General features: G+C 44.6%; 17 non-coding genes and 1 pseudogene across 17 annotated transcripts; all 18 read right to left on the bottom strand.

The window, feature by feature from the left end:
- Nucleotides 1-843: 843 nt before the first annotated feature.
- Nucleotides 844-949, bottom strand: LOC130396081 (5S ribosomal RNA; annotated as a pseudogene).
- Nucleotides 950-1,474: 525 nt separating this feature from the next.
- On the bottom strand, nt 1,475-1,593 carry LOC130401183 (5S ribosomal RNA). The gene has a single exon (XR_008903646.1). It is a non-coding gene; the product is annotated as a 5S ribosomal RNA (ribosomal RNA).
- Nucleotides 1,594-2,121: 528 nt separating this feature from the next.
- On the bottom strand, nt 2,122-2,240 carry LOC130401172 (5S ribosomal RNA). Its single transcript, XR_008903632.1, has one exon. It is a non-coding gene; the product is annotated as a 5S ribosomal RNA (ribosomal RNA).
- Nucleotides 2,241-2,767: 527 nt separating this feature from the next.
- Nucleotides 2,768-2,886, bottom strand: LOC130401161 (5S ribosomal RNA). Its single transcript, XR_008903619.1, has one exon. It is a non-coding gene; the product is annotated as a 5S ribosomal RNA (ribosomal RNA).
- A 527-nt stretch (nt 2,887-3,413) lies between these two features.
- Nucleotides 3,414-3,532, bottom strand: LOC130401150 (5S ribosomal RNA). The gene has a single exon (XR_008903607.1). It is a non-coding gene; the product is annotated as a 5S ribosomal RNA (ribosomal RNA).
- A 528-nt stretch (nt 3,533-4,060) lies between these two features.
- Nucleotides 4,061-4,179, bottom strand: LOC130401138 (5S ribosomal RNA). The gene has a single exon (XR_008903596.1). It is a non-coding gene; the product is annotated as a 5S ribosomal RNA (ribosomal RNA).
- Nucleotides 4,180-4,695: 516 nt separating this feature from the next.
- LOC130400877 (5S ribosomal RNA) lies at nt 4,696-4,814 on the bottom strand. The gene has a single exon (XR_008903347.1). It is a non-coding gene; the product is annotated as a 5S ribosomal RNA (ribosomal RNA).
- A 529-nt stretch (nt 4,815-5,343) lies between these two features.
- On the bottom strand, nt 5,344-5,463 carry LOC130394341 (5S ribosomal RNA). Its single transcript, XR_008897509.1, has one exon. It is a non-coding gene; the product is annotated as a 5S ribosomal RNA (ribosomal RNA).
- A 527-nt stretch (nt 5,464-5,990) lies between these two features.
- On the bottom strand, nt 5,991-6,109 carry LOC130401127 (5S ribosomal RNA). The gene has a single exon (XR_008903585.1). It is a non-coding gene; the product is annotated as a 5S ribosomal RNA (ribosomal RNA).
- Nucleotides 6,110-6,637: 528 nt separating this feature from the next.
- Nucleotides 6,638-6,756, bottom strand: LOC130401115 (5S ribosomal RNA). Its single transcript, XR_008903574.1, has one exon. It is a non-coding gene; the product is annotated as a 5S ribosomal RNA (ribosomal RNA).
- Nucleotides 6,757-7,281: 525 nt separating this feature from the next.
- LOC130401103 (5S ribosomal RNA) lies at nt 7,282-7,400 on the bottom strand. The gene has a single exon (XR_008903563.1). It is a non-coding gene; the product is annotated as a 5S ribosomal RNA (ribosomal RNA).
- Nucleotides 7,401-7,928: 528 nt separating this feature from the next.
- LOC130401092 (5S ribosomal RNA) lies at nt 7,929-8,047 on the bottom strand. Its single transcript, XR_008903552.1, has one exon. It is a non-coding gene; the product is annotated as a 5S ribosomal RNA (ribosomal RNA).
- Nucleotides 8,048-8,576: 529 nt separating this feature from the next.
- LOC130401079 (5S ribosomal RNA) lies at nt 8,577-8,695 on the bottom strand. The gene has a single exon (XR_008903540.1). It is a non-coding gene; the product is annotated as a 5S ribosomal RNA (ribosomal RNA).
- Nucleotides 8,696-9,224: 529 nt separating this feature from the next.
- Nucleotides 9,225-9,343, bottom strand: LOC130401068 (5S ribosomal RNA). Its single transcript, XR_008903529.1, has one exon. It is a non-coding gene; the product is annotated as a 5S ribosomal RNA (ribosomal RNA).
- Nucleotides 9,344-9,872: 529 nt separating this feature from the next.
- Nucleotides 9,873-9,991, bottom strand: LOC130401056 (5S ribosomal RNA). Its single transcript, XR_008903518.1, has one exon. It is a non-coding gene; the product is annotated as a 5S ribosomal RNA (ribosomal RNA).
- Nucleotides 9,992-10,520: 529 nt separating this feature from the next.
- LOC130401045 (5S ribosomal RNA) lies at nt 10,521-10,639 on the bottom strand. The gene has a single exon (XR_008903507.1). It is a non-coding gene; the product is annotated as a 5S ribosomal RNA (ribosomal RNA).
- A 526-nt stretch (nt 10,640-11,165) lies between these two features.
- LOC130401034 (5S ribosomal RNA) lies at nt 11,166-11,284 on the bottom strand. The gene has a single exon (XR_008903496.1). It is a non-coding gene; the product is annotated as a 5S ribosomal RNA (ribosomal RNA).
- Nucleotides 11,285-11,812: 528 nt separating this feature from the next.
- LOC130400722 (5S ribosomal RNA) lies at nt 11,813-11,931 on the bottom strand. The gene has a single exon (XR_008903198.1). It is a non-coding gene; the product is annotated as a 5S ribosomal RNA (ribosomal RNA).
- Between the last annotated feature and the right edge of the window lie 431 nt (nt 11,932-12,362).

Below are 12,362 nucleotides of genomic sequence, written 5' to 3'. Positions count from 1 at the left end.
CAACTGTCGGTTCAGCTCTGGTGCGCCATGCTGGCAGTATCACTATACTGTCTATGTTTCACAAAAAGTTTGAGATGCCGTTTCAGTTTTTGTATGTTGCTTAAATCCTGCCAAAGCGTTTGGCCAGTCAACATCAGGCAGGGTCCGCCACGGTAGGCCACGGAGTCAATGAGCTCGGTTGAAAAAGAAAGTTTACAGCACCTGGTATTCCCAGGCGGTCCCCATCCAAGTACTACCGGCCGACCCTGTTAGCTTCGAGATCAGAAGTAGATAGGCGCGCGTGTTCAGGGTATGGCCGTAAGCAATTATTGCAGGCGCAAAAACCAGGGTTTTTGTTATTTACAGTATAGCACATAAGGAGTGAGAAAGCTGCTGAGGCTCGACGTTACACTCTTTACAAAAACAATCATTAGTTAGATATAAACGGCAGTAATTGATTCAGTAGGACTCCTTATCCATGTAAACGATCATTGTGACATCTGAATTCATTAATTATCTGAAATACACTGCGTGTGCGTGTGATGTTAAATGTTTGAACCAAGGTTAACGGTTTAAAGTGTCAGAGAATGGGTGGTGATTTTTTGACGTCCTCCATGATCTGAAGTGAGCGTGCGTGTTTGTGTTGGTGAAAGTTTAAGAAATGTACAACTGTCGGTTCAGCTCTCTGGTGCTCCCTGCTGGCAGTATCACTATACTGTCCTCATGTTTCACAAAAATAGTTTTGAGAGACGTTGTCAGTTTTTGTATGTTGCTTAAATCCTCCAAAGCGGGTGGCAGTAAACATCAGGTCACGGTACGCCACGGTAGGCCACGGAGTCAATGAGCTCGAGTTGAAAAAGAAAAAGCTTACAGCACCTGGTCTCCCATCCAAGTACTAACCAGGCCCGACCCTGCTTAGCTTCCGAGATCAGACGAGATCGGGCGTGTTCAGGGTGGTATGGCCGTAAGCAATTAGTGCAGGCGCAAAACCAGGTTTTATACAGTAGCACATAAGGAGTGAGAAAGCTGCTGAGGCTCGACGTTACACTTTTACAAAAACAATCATTAGTTAGATATAAACGGCAGTAATTGATTCAGTAGGACTCCTTATCCATGTAAACGATCATTGTGACATCTGAATTCATTAATTATCTGAAATACACTGCGTGTGCGTGTGATGTTAAATGTTTGAACCAAGGTTAACGGTTAAAGTGTCAGAGAATGGGTGGTGATTTTTTGACGTCCTCCCATGATCTGAAGTGAGCGTGCGTGTTTGTGTTGGTGAAAGTTTAAGAAATGTACAACTGTCGGTTCAGCTCTCTGGTGCTCCCTGCTGGCAGTATCACTATACTGTCCTCATGTTTCACAAAATAGTTTGAGAGACGTTGTCAGTTTTTGTATGTTGCTTAAATCCTCCAAAGCGGTTGGCAGTAAACATCAGGTCACGGTACGCCACGGTAGGCACGGAGGCAATGAGCTCGAGTTGAAAAAGAAAAGCTTACAGCACCTGGTATTCCCAGGCGGTCTCCCATCCAAGTACTAACCAGGCCCGACCCTGCTTAGCTTCCGAGATCAGACGAGATCGGGCGTGTTCAGGGTGGTATGGCCGTAAGCAATTAGTGCAGGCGCAAAACCAGGTTTTATACAGTAGCACATAAGGAGTGAGAAAGCTGCTGAGGCTCGACGTTACACTCTTACAAAAACAATCATTAGTTAGATATAAACGGCAGTAATTGATTCAGTAGGACTCCTTATCCATGTAAACGATCATTGTGACATCTGAATTCATTAATTATCTGAAATACACTGCGTGTGCGTGTGATGTTAAATGTTTGAACCAAGGTTAACGGTTAAAGTGTCAGAGAATGGGTGGTGATTTTTTGACGTCCTCCCATGATCTGAAGTGAGCGTGCGTGTTTGTGTTGGTGAAAGTTTAAGAAATGTACAACTGTCGGTTCAGCTCTCTGGTGCTCCCTGCTGGCAGTATCACTATACTGTCCTCATGTTTCACAAAAATAGTTTTGAGAGACGTTGTCAGTTTTTGTATGTTGCTTAAATCCTCCAAAGCGGTTGGCAGTAAACATCAGGTCACGGTACGCCCGGTAGGCCACGGAGTCAATGAGCTCGAGTTGAAAAAGAAAAAGCTTACAGCACCTGGTATTCCCAGGCGGTCTCCCATCCAAGTACTAACCAGGCCCGACCCTGCTTAGCTTCCGAGATCAGACGAGATCGGGCGTGTTCAGGGTGGTATGGCCGTAAGCAATTAGTGCAGGCGCAAAACCAGGTTTTATACAGTAGCACATAAGGAGTGAGAAGCTGCTGAGGCTCGACGTTACACTTTTACAAAAACAATCATTAGTTAGATATAAACGGCAGTAATTGATTCAGTAGGACTCCTTATCCATGTAAACGATCATTGTGACATCTGAATTCATTAATTATCTGAAATACACTGCGTGTGCGTGTGATGTTAAATGTTTGAACCAAGGTTAACGGTTAAAGTGTCAGAGAATGGGTGGTGATTTTTTGACGTCCTCCCATGATCTGAAGTGAGCGTGCGTGTTTGTGGTGGTGAAAGTTTAAGAAATGTACAACTGTCGGTTCAGCTCTCTGGTGCTCCCTGCTGGCAGTATCACTATACTGTCCTCATGTTTCACAAAAATAGTTTGGAGAGACGTTGTCAGTTTTTGTATGTTGCTTAAATCCTCCAAAGCGGTTGGCAGTAAACATCAGGTCACGGTACGCACGGTAGGCCACGGAGTCAATGAGCTCGAGTTGAAAAAGAAAAAGCTTACAGCACCTGGTATTCCCAGGCGGTCTCCCATCCAAGTACTAACCAGGCCCGACCCTGCTTAGCTTCCGAGATCAGACGAGATCGGGCGTGTTCAGGGTGGTATGGCCGTAAGCAATTAGTGCAGGCGCAAAACCAGGTTTTATACAGTAGCACATAAGGAGTGAGAAAGCTGCTGAGGCTCGACGTTACACTCTTACAAAAACAATCATTAGTTAGATATAAACGGCAGTAATTGATTCAGTAGGACTCCTTATCCATGTAAACGATCATTGTGACATCTGAATTCATTAATTATCTGAAATACACTGCGTGTGCGTGTGATGTTAAATGTTTGAACCAAGGTTAACGGTTAAAGTGTCAGAGAATGGGTGGTGATTTTTTGACGTCCTCCCATGATCTGAAGTGAGCGTGCGTGTTTGTGTTGGTGAAGTTTAAGAAATGTACAACTGTCGGTTCAGCTCTCTGGTGCTCCCTGCTGGCAGTATCACTATACTGTCCTCATGTTTCACAAAATAGTTTTGAGAGACGTTGTCAGTTTTTGTATGTTGCTTAAATCCTCCAAAGCGGTTGGCAGTAAACATCAGGTCACGGTACGCCACGGTAGGCCACGGAGGCAATGAGCTCGAGTTGAAAAAGAAAAAGCTTACAGCACCTGGTATTCCCAGGCGGTCTCCCATCCAAGTACTAACCAGGCCCGACCCTGCTTAGCTTCCGAGATCAGACGAGATCGGGCGTGTTCAGGGTGGTATGGCCGTAAGCAATTAGTGCAGGCGCAAAACCAGGTTTTATACAGTAGCACATAAGGAGTGAGAAAGCTGCTGAGGCTCGACGTTACACTTTTACAAAAACAATCATTAGTTAGATATAAACGGCAGTAATTGATTCAGTAGGACTCCTTATCCATGTAAACGATCATTGTGACATCTGAATTCATTAATTATCTGAAATACACTGCGTGTGCGTGTGATGTTAAATGTTTGAACCAAGGTTAACGGTTAAAGTGTCAGAGAATGGGTGGTGATTTTTGACGTCCTCCCATGATCTGAAGTGAGCGTGCGTGTTTGTGTTGGTGAAAGTTTAAGAAATGTACAACTGTCGGTTCAGCTCTCTGGTGCTCCCTGCTGGCAGTATCACTATACTGTCCTCATGTTTCACAAAAATAGTTTTGAGAGACGTTGTCAGTTTTTGTATGTTGCTTAAATCCTCCAAAGCGGTTGGCAGTAAACATCAGGTCACGGTACGCCACGGTAGGCCACGGAGGCAATGAGCTCGAGTTGAAAAAGAAAAAGCTTACAGCACCTGGTATTCCCAGGCGGTCTCCCATCCAAGTACTAACCAGGCCCGACCCTGCTTAGCTTCCGAGATCAGACGAGATCGGGCGTGTTCAGGGTGGTATGGCCGTAAGCAATTAGTGCAGGCGCAAAACCAGGTTTTATACAGTAGCACATAAGGAGTGAGAAAGCTGCTGAGGCTCGACGTTACACTTTACAAAAACAATCATTAGTTAGATATAAACGGCAGTAATTGATTCAGTAGGACTCCTTATCCATGTAAACGATCATTGTGACATCTGAATTCATTAATTATCTGAAATACACTGCGTGTGCGTGTGATGTTAAATGTTTGAACCAAGGTTAACGGTTAAAGTGTCAGAGAATGGGTGGTGATTTTTTGACGTCCTCCCATGATCTGAAGTGAGCGTGCGTGTTGTGTTGGTGAAAGTTTAAGAAATGTACAACTGTCGGTTCAGCTCTCTGGTGCTCCCTGCTGGCAGTATCACTATACTGTCCTCATGTTTCACAAAAATAGTTTTGAGAGACGTTGTCAGTTTTTGTATGTTGCTTAAATCCTCCAAAGCGGTTGGCAGTAAACATCAGGTCACGGTACGCCACGGAGTCAATGAGCTCGAGTTGAAAAAGAAAAGCTTACAGCACCTGGTATTCCCAGGCGGTCTCCCATCCAAGTACTAACCAGGCCCGACCCTGCTTAGCTTCCGAGATCAACCGAGATCGGGCGTGTTCAGGGTGGTATGGCCGTAAGCAATTAGTGCAGGCGCAAAACCAGGTTTTATACAGTAGCACATAAGGAGTGAGAAAAGCTGCTGAGGCTCGACGTTACACTTTACAAAAACAATCATTAGTTAGATATAAACGGCAGTAATTGATTCAGTAGGACTCCTTATCCATGTAAACGATCATTGTGACATCTGAATTCATTAATTATCTGAAATACACTGCGTGTGCGTGTGATGTTAAATGTTTGAACCAAGGTTAACGGTTAAAGTGTCAGAGAATGGGTGGTGATTTTTTGACGTCCTCCCATGATCTGAAGTGAGCGTGCGTGTGTGTGTTGGTGAAAGTTTAAGAAATGTACAACTGTCGGTTCAGCTCTCTGGTGCTCCCTGCTGGCAGTATCACTATACTGTCCTCATGTTTCACAAAAATAGTTTTGAGAGACGTTGTCAGTTTTTGTATGTTGCTTAAATCCTCCAAAGCGGTTGGCAGTAAACATCAGGTCACGGTACGCCACGGTAGGCCACGGAGTCAATGAGCTCGAGTTGAAAAAGAAAAAGCTTACAGCACCTGGTATTCCCAGGCGGTACTCCCATCCAAGTACTAACCAGGCCCGACCCTGCTTAGCTTCCGAGATCAGACGAGATCGGGCGTGTTCAGGGTGGTATGGCCGTAAGCAATTAGTGCAGGCGCAAAACCAGGTTTTATACAGTAGCACATAAGGAGTGAGAAAGCTGCTGAGGCTCGACGTTACACTTTACAAAAACAATCATTAGTTAGATATAAACGGCAGTAATTGATTCAGTAGGACTCCTTATCCATGTAAACGATCATTGTGACATCTGAATTCATTAATTATCTGAAATACACTGCGTGTGCGTGTGATGTTAAATGTTTGAACCAAGGTTAACGGTTAAAGTGTCAGAGAATGGGTGGTGATTTTTTGACGTCCTCCCATGATCTGAAGTGAGCGTGCGTGTTTGTGTTGGTGAAAGTTTAAGAAATGTACAACTGTCGGTTCAGCTCTCTGGTGCTCCCTGCTGGCAGTATCACTATACTGTCCTCATGTTTCACAAAAATAGTTTTGAGAGACGTTGTCAGTTTTGTATGTTGCTTAAATCCTCCAAAGCGGTTGGCAGTAAACATCAGGTCACGGTACGCCACGGTAGGCCACGGAGTCAATGAGCTCGAGTTGAAAAAGAAAAAGCTTACAGCACCTGGTATTCCCAGGCGGTCTCCCATCCAAGTACTAACCAGGCCCGACCCTGCTTAGCTTCCGAGATCAGACGAGATCGGGCGTGTTCAGGGTGGTATGGCCGTAAGCAATTAGTGCAGGCGCAAAACCAGGTTTTATACAGTAGCACATAAGGAGTGAGAAAGCTGCTGAGGCTCGACGTTACACTTTACAAAAACAATCATTAGTTAGATATAAACGGCAGTAATTGATTCAGTAGGACTCCTTATCCATGTAAACGATCATTGTGACATCTGAATTCATTAATTATCTGAAATACACTGCGTGTGCGTGTGATGTTAAATGTTTGAACCAAGGTTAACGGTTAAAGTGTCAGAGAATGGGTGGTGATTTTTTGACGTCCTCCCATGATCTGAAGTGAGCGTGCGTGTTTGTGTTGGTGAAAGTTTAAGAAATGTACAACTGTCGGTTCAGCTCTCTGGTGCTTCCCTGCTGGCAGTATCACTATACTGTCCTCATGTTTCACAAAAATAGTTTGAGAGACGTTGTCAGTTTTTGTATGTTGCTTAAATCCTCCAAAGCGGTTGGCAGTAAACATCAGGTCACGGTACGCCACGGTAGGCCACGGAGTCAATGAGCTCGAGTTGAAAAAGAAAAAGCTTACAGCACCTGGTATTCCCAGGCGGTCTCCCATCCAAGTACTAACCAGGCCCGACCCTGCTTAGCTTCCGAGATCAGACGAGATCGGGCGTGTTCAGGGTGGTATGGCCGTAAGCAATTAGTGCAGGCGCAAAACCAGGTTTTATACAGTAGCACATAAGGAGTGAGAAAGCTGCTGAGGCTCGACGTTACACTTTACAAAAACAATCATTAGTTAGATATAAACGGCAGTAATTGATTCAGTAGGACTCCTTATCCATGTAAACGATCATTGTGACATCTGAATTCATTAATTATCTGAAATACACTGCGTGTGCGTGTGATGTTAAATGTTTGAACCAAGGTTAACGGTTAAAGTGTCAGAGAATGGGTGGTGATTTTTGACGTCCTCCCATGATCTGAAGTGAGCGTGCGTGTTTGTGTTGGTGAAAGTTTAAGAAATGTACAACTGTCGGTTCAGCTCTCTGGTGCTCCCTGCTGGCAGTATCACTATACTGTCCTCATGTTTCACAAAAATAGTTTTGAGAGACGTTGTCAGTTTTTGTATGTTGCTTAAATCCTCCAAAGCGGTTGGCAGTAAACATCAGGTCACGGTAGCACGGTAGGCCACGGAGTCAATGAGCTCGAGTTGAAAAAGAAAAAGCTTACAGCACCTGGTATTCCCAGGCGGTCTCCCATCCAAGTACTAACCAGGCCCGACCCTGCTTAGCTTCCGAGATCAGACGAGATCGGGCGTGTTCAGGGTGGTATGGCCGTAAGCAATTAGTGCAGGCGCAAAACCAGGTTTTATACAGTAGCACATAAGGAGTGAGAAAGCTGCTGAGGCTCGACGTTACACTTTTACAAAAACAATCATTAGTTAGATATAAACGGCAGTAATTGATTCAGTAGGACTCCTTATCCATGTAAACGATCATTGTGACATCTGAATTCATTAATTATCTGAAATACACTGCGTGTGCGTGTGATGTTAAATGTTTGAACCAAGGTTAACGGTTAAAGTGTCAGAGAATGGGTGGTGATTTTTGACGTCCTCCCATGATCTGAAGTGAGCGTGCGTGTTTGTGTTGGTGAAAGTTTAAGAAATGTACAACTGTCGGTTCAGCTCTCTGGTGCTCCCTGCTGGCAGTATCACTATACTGTCCTCATGTTTCACAAAAATAGTTTTGAGAGACGTTGTCAGTTTTTGTATGTTGCTTAAATCCTCCAAAGCGGTTGGCAGTAAACATCAGGTCACGGTACGCCACGGTAGGCCACGGAGTCAATGAGCTCGAGTTGAAAAAGAAAAAGCTTACAGCACCTGGTATTCCCAGGCGGTCTCCCATCCAAGTACTAACCAGGCCCGACCCTGCTTAGCTTCCGAGATCAGACGAGATCGGGCGTGTTCAGGGTGGTATGGCCGTAAGCAATTAGTGCAGGCGCAAAACCAGGTTTTATACAGTAGCACATAAGGAGTGAGAAAGCTGCTGAGGCTCGACGTTACACTTTTACAAAAACAATCATTAGTTAGATATAAACGGCAGTAATTGATTCAGTAGGACTCCTTATCCATGTAAACGATCATTGTGACATCTGAATTCATTAATTATCTGAAATACACTGCGTGTGCGTGTGATGTTAAATGTTTGAACCAAGGTTAACGGTTAAAGTGTCAGAGAATGGGTGGTGATTTTTTGACGTCCTCCCATGATCTGAAGTGAGCGTGCGTGTTTGTGTTGGTGAAAGTTTAAGAAATGTACAACTGTCGGTTCAGCTCTCTGGTGCTCCCTGCTGGCAGTATCACTATACTGTCCTCATGTTTCACAAAAATAGTTTTGAGAGACGTTGTCAGTTTTTGTATGTTGCTTAAATCCTCCAAAGCGGTTGGCAGTAAACATCAGGTCACGGTACGCCACGGTAGGCCACGGAGGCAATGAGCTCGAGTTGAAAAAGAAAAAGCTTACAGCACCTGGTATTCCCAGGCGGTCTCCCATCCAAGTACTAACCAGGCCCGACCCTGCTTAGCTTCCGAGATCAGACGAGATCGGGCGTGTTCAGGGTGGTATGGCCGTAAGCAATTAGTGCAGGCGCAAAACCAGGTTTTATACAGTAGCACATAAGGAGTGAGAAAGCTGCTGAGGCTCGACGTTACACTCTTACAAAAACAATCATTAGTTAGATATAAACGGCAGTAATTGATTCAGTAGGACTCCTTATCCATGTAAACGATCATTGTGACATCTGAATTCATTAATTATCTGAAATACACTGCGTGTGCGTGTGATGTTAAATGTTTGAACCAAGGTTAACGGTTAAAGTGTCAGAGAATGGGTGGTGATTTTTTGACGTCCTCCCATGATCTGAAGTGAGCGTGCGTGTTTGTGTTGGTGAAAGTTTAAGAAATGTACAACTGTCGGTTCAGCTCTCTGGTGCTCCCTGCTGGCAGTATCACTATACTGTCCTCATGTTTCACAAAAATAGTTTTGAGAGACGTTGTCAGTTTTTGTATGTTGCTTAAATCCTCCAAAGCGGTTGGCAGTAAACATCAGGTCACGGTACGCCACGGTAGGCCACGGAGGCAATGAGCTCGAGTTGAAAAAGAAAAAGCTTACAGCACCTGGTATTCCCAGGCGGTCTCCCATCCAAGTACTAACCAGGCCCGACCCTGCTTAGCTTCCGAGATCAGACGAGATCGGGCGTGTTCAGGGTGGTATGGCCGTAAGCAATTAGTGCAGGCGCAAAACCAGGTTTTATACAGTAGCACATAAGGAGTGAGAAAGCTGCTGAGGCTCGACGTTACACTTTTACAAAAACAATCATTAGTTAGATATAAACGGCAGTAATTGATTCAGTAGGACTCCTTATCCATGTAAACGATCATTGTGACATCTGAATTCATTAATTATCTGAAATACACTGCGTGTGCGTGTGATGTTAAATGTTTGAACCAAGGTTAACGGTTAAAGTGTCAGAGAATGGGTGGTGATTTTTTGACGTCCTCCCATGATCTGAAGTGAGCGTGCGTGTTTGTGTTGGTGAAAGTTTAAGAAATGTACAACTGTCGGTTCAGCTCTCTGGTGCTCCCTGCTGGCAGTATCACTATACTGTCCTCATGTTTCACAAAAATAGTTTTGAGAGACGTTGTCAGTTTTTGTATGTTGCTTAAATCCTCCAAAGCGGTTGGCAGTAAACATCAGGTCACGGTACGCCACGGTAGGCCACGGAGGCAATGAGCTCGAGTTGAAAAAGAAAAAGCTTACAGCACCTGGTATTCCCAGGCGGTCTCCCATCCAAGTACTAACCAGGCCCGACCCTGCTTAGCTTCCGAGATCAGACGAGATCGGGCGTGTTCAGGGTGGTATGGCCGTAAGCAATTAGTGCAGGCGCAAAACCAGGTTTTATACAGTAGCACATAAGGAGTGAGAAAGCTGCTGAGGCTCGACGTTACACTTTACAAAAACAATCATTAGTTAGATATAAACGGCAGTAATTGATTCAGTAGGACTCCTTATCCATGTAAACGATCATTGTGACATCTGAATTCATTAATTATCTGAAATACACTGCGTGTGCGTGTGATGTTAAATGTTTGAACCAAGGTTAACGGTTAAAGTGTCAGAGAATGGGTGGTGATTTTTTGACGTCCTCCCATGATCTGAAGTGAGCGTGCGTGTTTGTGTTGGTGAAAGTTTAAGAAATGTACAACTGTCGGTTCAGCTCTCTGGTGCTCCCTGCTGGCAGTATCACTATACTGTCCTCATGTTTCACAAAAAATAGTTTTGAGAGACGTTGTCAGTTTTTGTATGTTGCTTAAATCCTCCAAAGCGGTTGGCAGTAAACATCAGGTCACGGTACGCCACGGTAGGCCACGGAGGCAATGAGCTCGAGTTGAAAAAGAAATAGCTTACAGCACCTGGTATTCCCAGGCGGTCTCCCATCCAAGTACTAACCAGGCCCGACCCTGCTTAGCTTCCGAGATCAGACGAGATCGGGCGTGTTCAGGGTGGTATGGCCGTAAGCAATTAGTGCAGGCGCAAAACCAGGTTTTATACAGTAGCACATAAGGAGTGAGAAAGCTGCTGAGGCTCGACGTTACACTCTTACAAAAACAATCATTAGTTAGATATAAACGGCAGTAATTGATTCAGTAGGACTCCTTATCCATGTAAACGATCATTGTGACATCTGAATTCATTAATTATCTGAAATACACTGCGTGTGCGTGTGATGTTAAATGTTTGAACCAAGGTTAACGGTTAAAGTGTCAGAGAATGGGTGGTGATTTTTTGACGTCCTCCCATGATCTGAAGTGAGCGTGCGTGTTTGTGTTGGTGAAAGTTTAAGAAATGTACAACTGTCGGTTCAGCTCTCTGGTGCTCCCTGCTGGCAGTATCACTATACTGTCCTCATGTTTCACAAAATAGTTTTGAGAGACGTTGTCAGTTTTTGTATGTTGCTTAAATCCTCCAAAGCGGTTGGCAGTAAACATCAGGTCACGGTACGCCACGGTAGGCCACGGAGTCAATGAGCTCGAGTTGAAAAGAAAAGCTTACAGCACCTGGTATTCCCAGGCGGTCTCCCATCCAAGTACTAACCAGGCCCGACCCTGCTTAGCTTCCGAGATCAGACGAGATCGGGCGTGTTCAGGGTGGTATGGCCGTAAGCAATTAGTGCAGGCGCAAAACCAGGTTTTATACAGTAGCACATAAGGAGTGAGAAAGCTGCTGAGGCTCGACGTTACACTTTTACAAAAACAATCATTAGTTAGATATAAACGGCAGTAATTGATTCAGTAGGACTCCTTATCCATGTAAACGATCATTGTGACATCTGAATTCATTAATTATCTGAAATACACTGCGTGTGCGTGTGATGTTAAATGTTTGAACCAAGGTTAACGGTTAAAGTGTCAGAGAATGGGTGGTGATTTTTTGACGTCCTCCATGATCTGAAGTGAGCGTGCGTGTTTGTGTTGGTGAAAGTTTAAGAAATGTACAACTGTCGGTTCAGCTCTCTGGTGCTCCCTGCTGGCAGTATCACTATACTGTCCTCATGTTTCACAAAAATAGTTTTGAGAGACGTTGTCAGTTTTTGTATGTTGCTTAAATCCTCCAAAGCGGTTGGCAGTAAACATCAGGTCACGGTACGCCACGGTAGGCCACGGAGTCAATGAGCTCGAGTTGAAAAAGAAAAAGCTTACAGCACCTGGTATTCCCAGGCGGTCTCCCATCCAAGTACTAACCAGGCCCGACCCTCCTTAGCTTCCGAGATCAGACGAGATCGGGCGTGTTCAGGGTGGTATGGCCGTAAGCAATTAGTGCAGGCGCAAAACCAGGTTTTATACAGTAGCACATAAGGAGTGAGAAAGCTGCTGAGGCTCGACGTTACACTCTTACAAAAACAATCATTAGTTAGATATAAACGGCAGTAATTGATTCAGTAGGACTCCTTATCCATGTAAACGATCATTGTGACATCTGAATTCATTAATTATCTGAAATACACTGCGTGTGCGTGTGATGTTAAATGTTTGAACCAAGGTTAACGGTTAAAGTGTCAGAGAATGGGTGGTGATTTTTGACGTCCTCCCATGATCTGAAGTGAGCGTGCGTGTTTGTGTTGGTGAAAGTTTAAGAAATGTACAACTGTCGGTTCAGCTCTCTGGTGCTCCCTGCTGGCAGTATCACTATACTGTCCTCATGTTTCACAAAAATAGTTTTGAGAGACGTTGTCAGTTTTTGTA

This window comes from Gadus chalcogrammus, chromosome 12 (genome assembly GCF_026213295.1).
Source record: "Gadus chalcogrammus isolate NIFS_2021 chromosome 12, NIFS_Gcha_1.0, whole genome shotgun sequence".
Lineage (NCBI taxonomy): Eukaryota > Metazoa > Chordata > Actinopteri > Gadiformes > Gadidae > Gadus > Gadus chalcogrammus.
The sequence above is the reverse complement of the archived record's forward strand: the minus strand, read 5'-3'. Positions and strand labels throughout refer to the sequence as shown.